We start from the raw sequence: 15,219 nt of genomic DNA on the forward strand, positions 1-15,219 counted from the left end.
GGTGGGGTAGCAGTCCTGCTGCTGGGTTGTTGCCCTCCTACGGCCTCCTCCACATCTCCTGATGTTCTGGCCTGTCTCCTGGTAGCGCCTCCATGCTCTGGACACTACGCTGACAGACACAGCAAATCTTGTCACAGCTCTCCTTGATGAGCTGCACTACCTGATCCACTTGTGTGGGTTGTAGACTCCATCTCATGCTACCACTAGAGTGAAAGCACCGCCAGCATTCAAAAGTGACCAAAACATCAGCCAGAAAGCATAGGAACTGAGTGGTCTGTGGTCACCACCTGGAGAACCACTCCTTTATTGGGGGTGTCTTGCTAATTGCCTATAATTTCCACCTGTTGTCTATTCCATTTGAACAACAGCATGTGACATTGATTGTCAATCAGTGTTGCTTCCTCAGTGGACAGTTTGATTTCACAGAAGTGTGATTGTCTTGGAGTAACATTGTGTTTCCTTTATTTTTTTGAGCCATGGTATTATACAATGTATTGGAAAGTGAATATCCATCCATTTTCTATACCGCTTATCCGTCAGGGTCACGGGGGAGCTGGAGCCTATCCCAGCTGACTACGGGTGAGAGGCGGGGTACACCCTGGACTGGTCGCCAGTCAATCGCAGGGCCAACACACAAAGACAGACAACCACACACTTTCACACTCACACCTAGGGGCAATGTAGAGTAGCCAATTAACCTAATGTGCATGTTTTTGGGATTGTGGGAGGAAGCCGGAGAACCCGGAGAAAACCCACGCAGGCACAGGGAGAACATGCAAACTCCACATAGAAGGGCCCAGACCGGGATTCGAACCTGGAACCCTCTTGCTATGAGGCAACAGTGCTAATCACTGCACCACCGTGCCGCCCTGGAAAGTGAATATATTATACAATATTTTGAAAAGCATACTTTCACACAGAAATCATGTCCCAAATGAGAGACAATGAAGTCATTGTTTAATTTTAGCATATCTAATTGGCCTTTATTTCACAAACAATCTGATGAATGAAGAGTACAATTTCAGACAATTTAACTAAACTCTCCAATTTATTTATTTTTTTTTCCACACAGAAATTAAGTACTACACAGACCTTTTTCAGTATGTAATATTTTCTGCTTTGGAAAGTACAATATGTGATATCATCATTGATCATTAATTAATTTAATGGTCTTAAATACAATACTTGTACTAACTTCTTGATATCTTGATATATAATGGGGCAGTCGTGGATCAGCGGTTAGGGTGTCGGACCCGTAACCGGTGGATCGCTGGTTCGAGTCCCCGTCCCGGTGTCCATGGCTGAGGTACCCTTGAGCAAGGTACCTAACCCCCACTGCTCCCCGGGCGCTGCACGCGGTCGCCCACTGCCCCGGGTTTGCTGTGTGTGTGTGCACGTCACTTGGGTGGGTTAAATGCAGAGAACAAATTTCGTTGGAGTGAGTTCCCTCCAATGACAAAATATGTCACTTTAATCTTTAATTAAAATCAAGTCACAGTACATCGGATTGCCAGCCGATGTACAACGCATTTCACCTGACTGAACATGTTTTACTCCCCTTTACTCCCCACATTATAATCAGTGATCCTCCTATGCTCAGGAGGTGCTGCAAGGAAATGATAATGTTAGCTCAGCGTGTTTTTCTGAAAAATAGGTTTCAGGCATCTGATTACTAAAATTCTTCATCCAGTGAAAACACAGCGTTAGTTAAATGACCAGGATCTAAATAAGTGACGGCAGCATCACCTGAAACAGTTAGAAAGTTAGAAACAGCTGGACAGTTAGTGCTTATGCTAAACGGAGCTCATTATCCTTCCCTTTCTGCTGCTGCTGGTGCTGAGGCAGAGCAGGTTATACATGAGAATTTCCAGCATTGCATTGCCTCTTTCAGACTAGATCCCATAATGCCACAGACCATTCAGGGTTATGATGTCAGGTTCATATGCTCTTGCACTTTGGATGTGGCTATCTTTCCTGGCAGTAGGTGTGCATACAAGCATGATTTCTTGCAGGAAAGCAGTCACAAGGGATACCACTGTTTCCAGAGGGGTAGTGTGTTCGAGGGAAGAACAGTAAATGGGATTTGGTGCACACATCTGTCATAGCCATGCTACATCTATTTGGAGCTATTAGCTGAGTTTCTAACGCTAAAGCACTTTCTCTCTTTTCTCCAGGGGGCATCATTGCTGATAAAGTCAGACAACACGACCATGGTAGTCTATATCAACCATCAGGGTGGGCTCCATTCCCTACAGTTGTACACTCTGACATCCAAACTGATTTTATGGAGTCATGCTCACCTCCTCTCTGAGTGAAAGTGATGCACGTCAGATTCGAAATTTGAGTGTAGACTTCCTTTCCAGAGGGAATCCCCTTTATGCAGAGTGGATGCTACACCCAGCTGTGGATCGGTTTTAGACACTGTTCAGCTGTGCAGCTGTGGACTTGTGTGCGTTTAGGGAGAACTCAAATCTTTTTTTCCCTATACAGCAACACATTCCATTGCACATATTTCCCCTGCAGGATTTGATTTCACCCCCACCCAGAGAGGCTTGCATTATGGGCCAGGCCCTTGATGTAAAGCCCTTTGAGACAAACTGCTTGTAAAAATTGGCTATACAAATAAAGTTGTCTTGTCTTGTCTTGAGAGGTTTAATTTGTTGTTTTCTGGGCTACCACAAGTTGCAAAGACACTTCAGAATGCTAGAGCATCATCTGCCAAGTCTCTTTATGATTATATGTGAAGAGTGAGAAATGGTGTGCTGGTGCACAGGAAATTCCCTGTCACAGGAAATTCCATGTTCATTAAGTCTAATTTTGTCCTTTCTGCAAAATTTGATTGACAGTAAGAGGGCATTTTCCACTGTCAGGGGTTACCACGCTGCTATCTGAAACCAGCAGGCCAGCATCACCTTGTCTGTCAGTTTATGAAGTGCGCACAGACTGTTGCACTTCAAGTTTATGTCTTCCTCTTTGCATTTGGCTGTTTTTCTTTTTTTTTCTTTTCTTAAGGTGGTTTTGTTGTTTGGTTTAGCTACGGACAAACGTGATATCTATGAGTGCATTTTGCTTGTATGTGGTTCACCTCTTGTAACCTTGGGGTGACCTTGAAGCCCCATCCTGCCTTCCTCTGTAAAATGTTAAATCTATGCTGCCTGGTGGACCTGGCAACAGTTCAGCTGCCTCCTTACAGTTCCGCAGAAGAGCAACGTCAGCATATGTTACTAGTTTGTGCTCTACACGCACATGTAGAGAGAACAAAGGCCTTCAGGAAAGCGAATCAGTTTCTTGTGTCATTGGCTAAGCCACACAGGGACAAACCCATCAACAAGTAAAGACTTTCTCAGGTGATAGAGGATGCCATTACAGGCCTTACAGCTCATGTTATCGTATTATGAGCGTGGGCTACTCGGTGGACTTACCTCATCTTCACACTTCCACTTGAAGGGGCAGGCAATCAGTCTTCAAAATAAACTTGTCTGGCAATATAGGATTCTCCATATTCCATAGTGAGGCACTGAAACAGAAATCTAGGTTACTTCCGTAAATCTAGTTCTCTGAGTAGCATTAGTGAGATGTCTCTCTTGCAGTTGAGGTGAAGCAGAGAGGTATGTTTGTTTTGAATGTGAAAAGTTATAAATTTCAGCTTTTATCTTCAAGACAAGACAAGACAAGACAACTGTATTTGTATAGCCCATTTTTACAAGCAGTTTGTCTCAAAGGGCTTAACATAACATCAGCAACATCCTCTGCCCTTCGACCCTCACATCGACTAAGGAAAAACTCCCAGAAAAACCTTTAACAGGAAAAAATGGAAGAAACCTCAGGGTGAGCAACAGAGGAGGGATCCCTCACCCAGGACGGGCAGACGTGCAATGGATGTTGTACAGGCAGGAAAGCAGTTAACAACATGAGAATGACATTACTAAAAAGACAAGTAAAACAAAATCTCTGTTTTCTGTAACTGTTTAGTTTCACTTTTGCTACCATCTCAATATGATTTTAACATTTCACAAGACTGAAATTATAATAATGAAATTATAATGAACTGCTGTAACATTAATGTATTCTTTTTTTATGTGATGTTGAGAATCAGTATCCTATCAGTTGAATTTCGGCCCGTAGGGAGAACCACCCCGCCGATAGTCGGTGCACAGAAGAATGACAGGCAGGTGTCAACAGTAGACATTGGGTTGGTCATAGAGCCGGCTACACTTCAACAGGATTATTGCAGAATTATTATCGGAATGATATGCTTTATAAATATCTTTTTCACCTTTGATGATAAAGAGCAATAATAAACTGTATTCCAAAGGTCTTTGTACCCAAAGGCTGGAACTCACATTCATGAGATAAAAGTAATATGAGTAATATCTTCTTCCTCTCCCCTCCCCTCCTCTCCTCTCATCAGGTTGACATATGATCCATGATTTTATGTCACTAACTGTATGTCCAGTTTTCCTCGTAGTTTTCTCTCTCTCTCTCTCTCTCTCTCTCTCTCTCTCTTTCATCCTCTCTGTTCTGTCTACCTCTTCTTCTCCTCCTTCACCCAGCCGACTTTCAGCAGGATAGTTATCTCTTGTGAGTCGGGTCCTGCTCAAGGTTTCTTCCTGTTAAAAGGGAGTTTTTCCTTGCCACTGTCTGCTTGCTTGAGGGTTCGGGCTCTGAGTTTCTGTAAAGCACATAGAGACAATTTTGATTGTAAAAGATGCTATATAAATAAAATTGAATTGAAATGAATTTAATTAATTTAGCATAAGAAATACAACAACAGACTTTTCTTACACTTCAAGTGCACTTACAGTGTATCTGGAAAGTATTCACACTGCTTTGCTTTTTTCACATTTTGTTATGTTACAGTCTCATTCCAAAATGGATTAAATTAAATTTCTCCCACAAAATTCTATACAAAATACCTCATAATGACACAGTTAAACAAGTTTGCTTGAATTTTTTGTAAATTTATTAAAATAAAAAACAAAAATGTAACATTCACATAAATATTCACAGTCTTTGCCATGACACTCATGACACAAATTGAGCTCAGGTGCATCCTGCTTCCATTGACCATCCTTCAGAGGTTTCTACAACTTGAGTTGAGTCCACCTGTGGTAAATTCAGTTGATTGGACATGATTTGGAAAGGCACACACCTGTCTATATGAGCCCTCACAGTTGACAGTGCCTGTCAGAGCACAAACCAAGCCTCCTTCACAGTGCGCATGTGTCGATACGCGTGCAGCCTGTTACAGATGCTCCCGACTAAAGAATTTCCCCTCTGGGATAAATAAAGGAATTCTGATTCTGATTCTGATTCTGAAGTCAAAGGAATTGTCTGTAGACCTTTGAGACAGGATTGTGTCGAGGCACAGATCTGGGGAAGGGTACAGAAAGATTTCTGCCGCATTAAAAGTCCCTAAGACTTCCTAGAGCTGGCCGCCCAACTCACCCAACTAAACTGAGTGATCGGGGTAGAAAGGTCCTTAGTCAGGGAGGTGACTAAGAACCCAATAGTCACTCTGACAGAGCTCCAGCGTTGCTCTGTGGAGAGGGGAGAACCTTCAAGAAGGACAACCACTTCTGCAGCACTCCACCAATCAGGCCTGTATGGTAGAGTGGCCTGATGGAAGCCACTCCTCAGTAAAATGCATATGAAAGCCCATCTGGAGTTTGCCAAAAGGCACCTGAAGGACTCTCAGACCACAAGAAACAAAATTCTCTGGCCTGATGAAACAAAGATTGAACTTTATGGCATGAATGACAAGCGTCATGGCTGGAGGAAACCAGGCACTGCTCATGACCTGGCCAATACCATTCCTACTGTGAAGCATGGTGGTGTTAGCATCATGCTGTGGGGGTGTTCTGTGGCAGCAGGAACTGGGAGACTAGTAAGGGTCGAGGAAAAGATGACTGCAACAATGTACAGAGACATCCTTGATGACAACCTGCTCCAGAGTGCACTGGACCTCAGAAGGTTTATCTTCCAACAGCACAACGAGCCTAAGCATGCAGCCAACATCACAAAGGAGTGACTTCAGGAAAACTCTGTGAATGTCAATGAGTGGCCCAGCCAGAGCCCAGACTTGAACCCTATTGAGCATCTCTGGAGAGATCTGAAGATGGCTTTGCACTGACGCTCCCCATCCAACCTGATGGAGCTTGAGAGATTCTGCATTGACGAGTGGGAGAAACTGCCCAAAAATAAGTGTGCCAAGCTTATAGGATCAAACTCAAAAAGACTTGAGGCTGTGATTCCTGCCAAAGGGGCTTCAACAAAGTGTTGATCACAAGGTATGAATACTTATGTACATGTTATAAATTAGTTTTTTGATTTTTTTTTTTTTTTTTTTTGATTTGCAAAAAAAATTTAAGCAAACTTGTTTCACTTTGTCATTATGGGGTATTTTGTGTAGAATTCGGGGGCACAAAATGAATGTAATCCATTTTGGAATGACGCTGTAACATAACAAAGTGTACAAAAAGCGAAGCGGTGTGAGTACTTTCCAGTACTGTCACTATAGAGAGGGCAGCAGTTGAGAGTTGGGTTTATTGCAGTCAGGCCTACTGAGAGCAATCCTTGGCTTCTTTGACCACAGATCAAACACGACTGAGGGACTGAAATCTCACAGGTGTGTCAGATTTTAAACATGGCTAATAAACCAACAACACTTGACCTCTTAGCGAAAAGCACACGTCTTACATAAGAGATTTAGAACTCAGTGGGTGAAGGTGTTCCCTCTGTCCTTTAAAGAGGCACTCCGCCCTTTCTGCCACCATCTGGCTTTCATCTATCGCATGTTTCAAATTCTCCATTGCAGCCAAGCAGTCAATAGTGTCCTCAGGACATTTAAAACACAAAATTATGCAATATATCCAGTCTCCTTATTCTGTTGACAGTGGAATATGCACTAATATGTTTAAATCAATATGAGATTTGAAAGCTAATATTTGTTTGATTCAAGCTAGCTATAGTTCAATTTCATTTAATAATAAAATTGACATGTATGATCATTTTTGTACCTTAAGGGGAAAAACAACACGCTACAGTGCTGATAATAAAGGCTGTAATTTTCATTACATCCCACAATATAATAATAATGGAATGAACAGATTACTTTAAATTTACCCAAGGGTAATGCTCATTGGAAATGTCATGAGGTCATTAAACTCCAGTCAAAGTCATACCCTTGAGAAAGTGATCTCTGCAAATTTTAAAATATCCTGATTTGTCCATTGGTGGCACTTAAGAGTAGGTTCCTGTTGTGTACTGGTTTTACACTGTTCCTCTAATTTTCAGTTGGTGGCAGTAACATGCAAAGAAATACATCATATCATGAAGGAAATTTATCTTTGCACATTTTTGGGAAGACAAAAAAAGAAATACATTCAGTATATCAGCCAGGACTTGGAGGATATGCAGTGCTTTTCAATAAGAAACACTAAATGTAAATATAACTGTGATACTGCAATATCTGATAAAACTATGAGACATAAAAAAACCCCAAACTATCAGAGTTTAAGAAATGATGCAGAAACATCACACAGGTTGATATTTTTTTGCAAAATAAGCTTAAAGTCAATTAAGAAAAATCATCAGTTTATTGTTTTTTGTCACTTTTCAAGCAAAAATGTCAAATATTGAATGGTTACATCTTCTCAAATGTGAGGAATTTACATATTCTTTGTCATACGTAAAAGAATACATCACCTTGGGTAATTAAAAAGAATTATAATGAACCTTTTTTTTCACTGGCAAAACAATTGTTTAATTAAGAAAATATTTGGCCCATTTATTGCATATATATTTGGCAATATTTGAGCTAGGTTGTCTCTGCCCTGCCACTCACACTCTGACCATACCGATCTCCAGTGTCTGCAAAATAAAAAACAGCATACAACACAAGCAATGGGCAGAATACTGCTGATTCATATTTTCAGCTTGCCGAACTGAAAAACAAAATTTAAAAATGGAGGAAAGCTTGTCACTATAGAGTCACGCAGAGTATGAGACACAGCTTGAAGTGAAAAAAGCCAGTAAAGCTAAAAAACAAAACAAAACAATTTTTAAGTATTGAGGCCTTAGTAGGATTCAGACCAAGTGCTTCTAATAGTTTATTACAAAGTGAGAACGTCTCAGCAGGAGTGAAAGTCAAGGTTGATTGGTGGCTCAGAGACACCACTTTAATCCAGGAGAATAGAGTGCAGGAAAGGACAAAGTCAGGTGACTTTTGTCATGTAACTTTTGATGTCTTAGAGGTGTTATCTATGGTCACGGTTTTGTTAGGTTTAGGCATCTCAACTGCTTTGTTGGATTTAGGAGAAAAGGTTTTTGGTTGAAATAAGTTTACTTCCATTATGTATGTAATATAAGTTAAAAACATCATCTAAGCTAGGATAGGTCACATGGAACACACTGATCTTGGGTCTGAAAGTCCTCAATTTGTTTGATACATCCATCACTCCACCATCCTCCATTTTCTTGCACTGACATTTGCATCTAAAATAAGATGAGAAAAGGTTAATACAGATGACACACAAAAAACAAAATTAATTTGGGATAACCTAACACATAAATATGACTAACAACATTGCAGTGTGTGTTATTCAATGATACAAGGCTGTTACTAGAACTAACCACAGAAGAGGACCAAGCTCAGACAATTAAATAAAAATGACCAACAAATAAATAAAAAAACAGCAGACACCATGCAACAAGCATTATTAAGCCACATAAAGTAAGTAAAAAAAAAGCATCACCAAAACAGAAAACATGCAATTGCTTAAACAATATATAAACCTAACAGCAATTTATCCCACAAAGACACATATGAAAGTCGACAGACTACACAGTTTTTACACATCACATGCAGTGGTTGCGACGTCCTCCTCTATGCAGTGAGTGACAACAGCATTACTGTATTTCTGTTGCTGATAATCAGAAATCATCAGCAGTGATGTGAATGGATAGCCACATAGTACTGTCACCTGTTTCTAATGAACTTGTTTACCTGAGGAATGTTCATGAACAGATGTACTCCACAACATTATCAGTCTTTTCTGGCTCCTGTACAGCTGCTTGGAATATGTTGCAGTCATCAAATTCAGAACTAGTGTATATTTATAAAAAAGCAATTAAGTATATCAGTTTGAACATCAGATATCTTTGTGCTGTATTCAACATAATTCAACAAAAGGGTTGTATAAGGGTTGTATGTCCCTGTAGTATGCTGCACTTTAAAACAATCAAGCAAATAAAAAATAGGTAACATTGGTTATTTTTCTTTCAAATGAACACAATATGTTACACTACTACCTCCAGGGGAAAATAGTAATTGATTAAATCAAATGAACCCTGTCAACACTGTGTCCTGTTGAGGTAGCTGTGTAAACCAGAAGGAGGAGCTCCGGGCCTGCTTACTGTCACAGACTATGTACATGGAACAGGAGCTGTGACTCTCACATATGAGTTCATCTTGATGCTGCACGACACTTTATTACAGTCTGTTAATTAACTCCCCAAAAGCACAGATTTCAAGGATTTTGGAATTTCAATTTTATAAATATTTTGTTGAAGTAGATCAGCTCTGAGGGCAGACAGTTAAACTAGCTGGTGCTCTAAGGTCAGAGAGCGACCCAAAACAAGCGAGCGTTATATAGTAAACTGTGAAGTTTAGTTTTTAGTTAGAGTAATTATGCAGTATGTAAATATGTAGAAGTTTTTTCAACTCAACAGAAGTGAGCTCTGGATAAAAGCAAGGACTGATGTGGACGACTGCTTAGAGGACAGTGGGTGTGTGCTGCATTGTATAAGAGCAAGTCAAAATGTCAAAGTGTGTGCCTGTGTGTGTCTGGGAATGTCTTAAATGAGGCTTTTGGGTCACATCAGGACATGGAAAAAGGGTGTTTCTTATTTTGGAAGGGTGTCAGACTGACCACACATTGACAGAGCCTCCACCCCAGTGACGTAAAGATCGACTGTGCGTCTGGTGCAACTGCATTGAGGACCAGAAGCTTTCAGTGACTTACTGCAATTGCAGAGAGTAAAAGATCTTAATTCCCTTAACTTTTTCCATTCTTTCTTTATGGTAGTTCATAGACCTACGAATGTGATATATTTTTGGCAACAACTGAGATTTTTGTAGAGTTGTGTCCCTCTTTTGGATGAGAGACACAGTTTTCACACTGGAGTTACACGCAGCAACCCCAGAGCCCCCTTCCTGTTCACCCTGAACACCAATGAGTGCAGATTTCAGACATGGGGAGAACTCTATTGTAATGTATGCAGATGACACCATCATCACACAGATCTTTAACAACAAGTTCATATTGGGATTAAATTTGTCATGGACATCACACATCTTCACCCTAGAAAGTAAACTCAGAAACAACTATACTTCTTAAGGAAATTTCAATGTTAAATTCACTTGCCCAGTTCTTGTCAACTTTTACAGAGAAGCATAGAAAGCACCCTGACTGGGAAAAATCCCAATTGTTGCACAATGACAAAATGGCATCGTTCATGGATGGCTCAGGACAATCAAGCTTGATAGTGGGTGATTTAAACAATCCAGAACATCCGTGGAAACAATCTACAGTGTAGATACTAAGAGACAACATCCACCCCAGTCACAGCCTGTTCACTCTGCTACTATTTGGCAAAAGGTACAGAAGTATCCACCAGTCTACAAAGCAGCTTTTTTCCTCAAGCTTGAAAGCTTTGGTTCTGTGATATGATTATTTATTCATTAGTTGATATAGTTTTTGTTTGTAGAATAGGGCAATATAACTTGCCAACTGCCAGTAGCTGGTGCGGACCGACCCAGTGTAGCTCCTCCTATCCGAACTCTGGCAGTCCCCGATCAGCCGGGAAACCAGGGAGGCAGAGTGACTGTGCAAAGGAAGCATAGTCCTAAGCAGAAGCCCACGGTTCAAACCCAACCTGTCCATGCTTCAAAGAGGTTTTCCCCACCCAGCAACACACCCGCTGAGAAACCAGCTCTTGTAATTGGCAGCTCTATTGTAAGAAATGTGAAGTTAGCAACACTAGTGACCATAGTCAAATGCATTCCTGGGGCCAGAAAGGGCGACACGAAATCCAATTTCAACTGCTGGCTAAGGATAAGCGTAAATACAGTAAGATAGTAATACATGTCGGCAGTTATGACACCTGACTGTGCCAGTCGGAGGTCACTAAAATTTGCAAAAACATTTGCAAGAACAGTTTTCTCTGGACCCCTACCCAATCTGACCAGTGATGACATGTACAGTCATCGTCATCATTCAACCGCTGGCTGTCGAGGTTAATTACATCAAATACAACACCACAGTTAAAACAAACAGCATTTTTTTTAGTCTGTCATAGAGCTGTTTTAAATGACTTAATATCAGATCATGATATAGATTTATTTTGTCTAACTGAAACCTGGCTCTGTTCTGAAGAATATGTTAGTCTAAACGAATCCACTCGTGTTACATTAATACTCACATTCCTCAAGACATTGGCCGAGGAGGTGGAATTGCAGTCATTGTTGAGTCAAGCCTAGCAATCAGTCCAAAGCCTAAACTCATAATTCATTTGAGAGCTTTATTCTTAGTCTTTCACACCCAACCTGGAAAACAATGGAGCCAATTTTAATTGTTACAGTATACTGTGCTCCGGGTGCATACTCTGAATTTTTATCTGAATTCAAAACAAATAAAGTAATTATTGTGGGTGACCTTGTTCTAACATATTGATTACAAGCCACCAGGAAAAAATCCTACACTGGATGTCTGTCCGATAGTGCCGTGGAGGGAAGTGATACCATCTGCACTTACTTACTTGAGCCTTGTATTCCTGTAACCCTTAGGAGTAATGATTTTATGAACTTTATTAATGATAAATTTTTACTCATTAACCTTTAACTACTTATTCATTTACTACTACTTACTAATTTTACTTATTAGACAAAATTCACAACCTCCTAACTTCAACTGGTACTGACCTGCCTTCAAATGCAGGAGCATTGGAAACAGCTGTAACAGTTATCTAGACTGTTTTTCTCCCACTGATCTTCATCAGCTAAATTCACTGATCTTTTCATCTAAACCAACAACATGCCTCTTGCGGGCCGAAATTGAACTGAATAGAATTGATAGGATAGTGATTTTCAAAAGCACATAAAAAATACATGAATGATACAGCAGTTCATTCTAATTTCATTATGATAATTTCAGTCTTGTGAAATGTTTTACTTTTCTTTTTAGTAATGTCATTCTCATGTTGTTAACTGCTTTCCTGCCTGTACAACATCCATTGCACGTCTGCACGTCCTGGGTGAGGGATCCCTCCTCTGTTGCTCACCCTGAGGTTTCTTCCATTTTTTTTTTTGTTAAAGGTTTTTCTGTGAGTTTTTCCTTAGTCGATGTGAGGGTCGAAGGGCAGAGGATGTTGCTGATGTTATGTTAAGCCCTTTGAGACAAACTGCTTGTAAAAATGGGCTATACAAATAAAGTTGTCTTGTCTTGTCTTAGACCCTATCCCAACTAAGCTGCTCAAAGAAGTTTTACCCCAACTTAGCATTTCCCTACTAGACACGATAAATTCGTCTCTAATAACAGACAACATACCACAGTCCTTTAAAGTAGCTGTAATCATACCTCTTCTTGAAAAGCCTACTCTTGATCCAGAGGTTTGGGGCAATTATAGACTTAACCTTCCCTTTCTCTCTAAGATCCTTGAGAAAGCACTTGCTAGTCAGCAACACAACTTCTTACATAATAGTAGTTTATTTGAGGATTTCCAATCTGGTTTTAGAACTCACCACAGCACAGAGACAGCACTGGTCAAAGTCACAAATAACCTTTTACTTGGATAAAATGAGGGTCTTCTCTCTGTACTTATATTGTTAGACCTTAGTGCTGCATTGTATACTGCTGACCATTGTATTTTACTGACAGATTGGAACACTTAATTGCCAGTCCCTGGCATAAAAGGGACTGCATTAAGCTGGTTTCAGTCTTATTTATCAGATCGAAATCAGTTCGTTTATGTTAATGTTGAATCCTCCTGATACAAAAAAGTTAGTCACGGAGTCCCCCAAGGTTCTGTGCTTGGACCAGTATTATTCACCCTATATATGCTCCCTATTGGTGACATTATAAGGAAACACTTCATTTCCACTGTTATGCAGATAGCACACAATTATGTTTATCAATTAAACCAGATGAAGCCAATCAGCTAACCAAACTTTGGATGGCATTAACTTGGCGTCCAGCTCTAAAGTTATTTTTGATCAGGATATGTACTTTAATACACACATTGCTCAAATTTCAAGGACTGCCTTTTTCACCTTGCAACATTGCAAAAATCAGGCACATTATGCCTCAAAAAGATGCAGAAAAACTAGTCCACACATTTATTACCTCCAGACTGGACTATTGCAATTCCCTGTTATCAGACTGCCCAAATAAGTCCAGAAAGACTCTCCAACTCATCCAGAATGCCACAGCACGTGTACTGACAAAAACTCGTGTTATTTTGCCTGTATCTCTCTACACCGGCTACCTGTAAAATTCGGAATACACTTTAAAATTCTCCTCCTCACATACAAAACTCTAAATGGTCAAGCACCATCTTATCTCAAAGAGTTCATAGTACCTTATTATCCAACCAGAACTCTACACTCCCAGAATGCAGGGTTACTTGTGGTTCCTTGAGTCAGCAAAAGTAGAACGGGAACCAGAGCCTTTTGTTATCAAGCTCCCTTCCTAGGAAATCATCTTCCAGATTTGGTCCTGGAGGCAGACACCATCTCGACATTCAAGAGTAAACTTAAAACCTTCCCTACCTTGACTTCTTCCCTGGAGTCTTTGTGTTTTCTCGTCTCACAGGTTCCTATAGATCGTGTCTGGACCTCCTCCTGTGGTCCTGCTTAACAGGATGACTGTTATTACCACCTGTTTATATTTCTGCAGTGTTATTATTACTAGTATTACTATTACTATCAAAATCTTATCTATTGTTAATACTGTCATTGTCATTCCAATACCACTGTTATGTTGTTATCACTGGTGTTATGCATCTGTCTATGTATCCCCCTCCACTCTCCTGCTCCCTCTCTCTCTTTCACAACCCAACCGTTCAAGGAAGATGGCCTCCCACATTGAGCAGGGGTCTGCTCTGTGGTTTCTGGTTTCTCAAAGGAAGTTTTTCCTCGCCACTTTCTCTGAGTGACTGCTCATGGAGGTTTTGTTGGGTCTCTCTAAAAATCAAATCTGTTTGGTAAAACCAGCTTTAACTGGAAAGTGTCATGAAACAACTGCTATTCTGATATATAAATAAACTGAACTGAACTGAATTGAATCATCAAAGGAGCGTGAGTGTGATAGACAGAACCATGATCCCACCCAGTATGGCTTCAACAAAACAAAGAGAAGAAAAGTGCAAAGAATGTTTAACTATACATTCTGGCTTTAAGTCAAGAGTGACTTGAAGCACAAGACAGGATGTGTTTAACTTAAACTGTAAGTTTGTCCACCATTTAGTCCAGAACGGTCTATGGATTGCATGATTTTTTTGAACAGACATGCATGGTTCAAAACAATACTCCCACCAACCTCAGCTGTGGGTGATGCGTGTTCTCAGATGTTAGCACAGTAACATGTTAAATTCATGTTGTGGAGGTGGGGGAGCTGCTCAGTGGATCATGTTTGTGTCCCCCGGCAGCAGTGTAGCTATGATAGAGATTAAAGATTAACAGTTAGTCAGACCTATTCTACCTGTGGCTGTATATCAAGAGGTGACTGTAACTATACCTACCAGCCCTACACACTTTGTTTGAGGCTAACTATATGCTTTACTAAACAGAAAGGTTTTAAGTCTAGTCTTAAAAGTGGAGGTGGTGTCTGCCTGTCGAACCCAGATTGGCAGCTGTTTCTAAGGGTGTCTGATAGCTAAAGGCTCATCATTCTACTTTTATGAATTCCGGGAACTACAAGTAAACCTGTGCTCTGTAATCTGAGTGTTCTATTGGGAATATATGGGACTATTAGATCCTGCAGGTACGATGGGGCTAGTCCATTTAGGGCCTTATATGAAAGTAGGAGAATTTTAAAGTTTATTCTAAAATTTACCAGAAGCCAGTGAAGAGAAGCTAAGATGAGGGAGATATGATCCCTTTTACTGATTGTTACTAGCTGCTGCATTCTGGATCAGCTGCAGGCTATTAATAGAGTAATT

The sequence above is a fragment of the Scatophagus argus genome, chromosome 9, assembly GCF_020382885.2.
Source record: "Scatophagus argus isolate fScaArg1 chromosome 9, fScaArg1.pri, whole genome shotgun sequence".
NCBI classification, from domain to species: domain Eukaryota; kingdom Metazoa; phylum Chordata; class Actinopteri; family Scatophagidae; genus Scatophagus; species Scatophagus argus.